Genomic DNA, 2,580 nt, shown 5'->3' with positions numbered 1-2,580 from the left:
TTATTAACATGTCAGATGCATTAAAACAAATCACAGTACGATAAAAGAGTGTTTTCCCTCTCACCATAGAAACATCAGCCATAATTTTTCTTCTGGTGTTCAATCAGTGGTTGCATTTCTTTAAGTCAGGGACAGAACATCTCGACTGTGTCAGATGATCCCAGGTATTGTTACAGGAAACCACAGAATGACTGCTCACACACGTGGAACTAAAACTTTGGACAAAAAAAAATAAAAAATACTTTGAACAATAATCTACACAAATCATCACAAACACAACAGAATTAAATCCAACTTCTTTATACATGCAAACCAACTTCAAATTTAACAACTCTTGAGGCAACACTCTGAACATGTCTCCCCCCACATACACCCCCACCCCTCGCCAAGCATTAATTCAGTCTGAAAGCAAGTTCCAACCTAAAATTAGCACTATGCGCTAATTAGTAACCAATTAATTTGCCCTCAGAAAGAAAATGAGAACAGACAAGTGATATTAATAATGCATAGAAGAGAAACCTGAACTTTCATACATCAGAAGCTCATGTGTATCAGTACATTAGCAGGAAGAAAAGTGAAAGGGTAGAGAGGATACAAAGAGCAGAGTCAAGGGGTGCTCAGCCGTCCAAGTACTAAAAGACACCTGAAAGAGCTCATCAGCATGTGGCAGAACAGGGAGAGATTAAAAAAAAAAAAAAAAAAAAAAAAACCCTGTAGGTTAGGTGGTACTTGAGAAGCTGTTTACTGGTAGCTGACTACGGGTGGAGTTTATCTTTAGTTTGAAGCATCTAAACAGTTTGTACCTCAGTTCTGTCCGCTAAAACATTTTGCGGAAGCTACAGCTAACCGCTAACTTTTAGTATTTACTCCGGTACACTGTCAGCTATCAACAAGCCACTTTTGAGTTTAAGCACCACCGATGCAACCGAAACAAAAGTGATCGCAAACAATGATTCAGAGCGTCTGTCTTTGTGCGCCCTGCTCACTACTGTAAGGAAGTGTCATTTACTTTCAACATGGAACAGTACCGATGTGTAGCAGGAGACATAAAAAGGAAGGCAGCTTTCATTTATGGTTTTGATTAATAAACAAAACTAATTCCGGACAGTTCATCAACATTAATGTCAAGTCTGTCATTTTTACAAAGTGAAAATATCGCACGTATGTTTTAAAGTAATGTGCTAATTCTGAAGGTTTTAGCTTTAACACACACAGATGTCAAAAGGCAGTATGGGAAAATGAGACTCCTCTTATAACTGGTCGGTTGGTTTATTTATTTATAAAAACCAACACACAAGTTACTGTAATGTGTGTGTTGGTTTTGGCATCTGTTTCTGTTAATGCTCAAACCTTCAGAATTAGCGCATTACTTTAAAACTAAAAGATATGCATGGTATTTTCACTTTGTAAAAATGACAGAGTTGACAATTTCAATAAACTGTCTGGAATTTAGTTTATAAATCAAAACCATAAGTCAAAACTGCTTTGCTTTAGATGTCTTCTGCCACAGTTTGGGGCACTGTATGTTGTGTATATTGAATGTAAATGCCTTTTTTTCTAGCAGCCTGGCAACCTGGCCCCTTCTGCTGGGGTAGGGTTGAGCTAGGCTCCTCATAGCTGTCTGACTGCTACAAAACACATAACATACATGAACCAACATGTATGATTTTAGGGTTCAGAAATGTTTTTGACTGTTTGCCTTTACTCACTATGCCAGCAAAAAATGTTAGGGGACTAAAAGTTAGCGGAACTAAATTTAGTGGAAGCTAATTGGTCCACGGATGGTTTTCGAAGATAGCTAACAAAAAAGTTAGCTTTGCTAATTAGTGGTTAGCAGATTAGCAGAACAGTGCCCACCACTGCCTGATATGTAGCTGTGGTGGAAATTTCATCAAAATCTGTGCAGTAGTTTTCACATAATCCTGACAGTAATCCTTCAAAGCCTATACAAAATGAAGCTTGATACAGAATCTGGATCCAGATCCCCTCCAAAATGTAATGGGTTCTTCCATGGCTTAATATCCATCTGTGGTGAAACTTTCCTCAAAATCCATTCAGTAGTTTTGATGTAATCCTGGTAACAGACAGACAGACAAATAAATAAATGGCAATGATTTTATTATGTCCTTGGCGGATGTAATAAAACCCCAGCGACTATTTTCTCTTTGCAACAACCTTTGAGGAAAGAGAGTGGGTATCAGTTTTTCATCAACACTCGGCCCCAGAAAGAGGGACTTTGTTTAATATTCAATTTAACCAGGTTAGTCCCATTGAGCTCGAGACATCTCTTGCAAGTGATGCCTGGACAATTATAAAGTTTCCAATTCATCTAGCCTGCATGTCTTTAAATGTGGGAGGAAACCGGAGCACCTGGAGGAAACCCACACAAACACAGGGACAACATGCAAACTCCACACAAAGGCCATAGGTGGGACTCAATCCCATGACTTTCTTGCTGTGAGGGACTCAGGTTCCGATCGGTATCGGGTTCCAATACCAATCCGGGATGTTGATTGACGCTTACAGGTTCAGGTTCATCGTTTATTCGCCTCATCATATATACAGATACATACAATGTGG

This window comes from Thalassophryne amazonica, chromosome 3 (assembly GCF_902500255.1).
Source record: "Thalassophryne amazonica chromosome 3, fThaAma1.1, whole genome shotgun sequence".
Lineage (NCBI taxonomy): Eukaryota > Metazoa > Chordata > Actinopteri > Batrachoidiformes > Batrachoididae > Thalassophryne > Thalassophryne amazonica.
The sequence above is the reverse complement of the archived record's forward strand: the minus strand, read 5'-3'. Positions refer to the sequence as shown.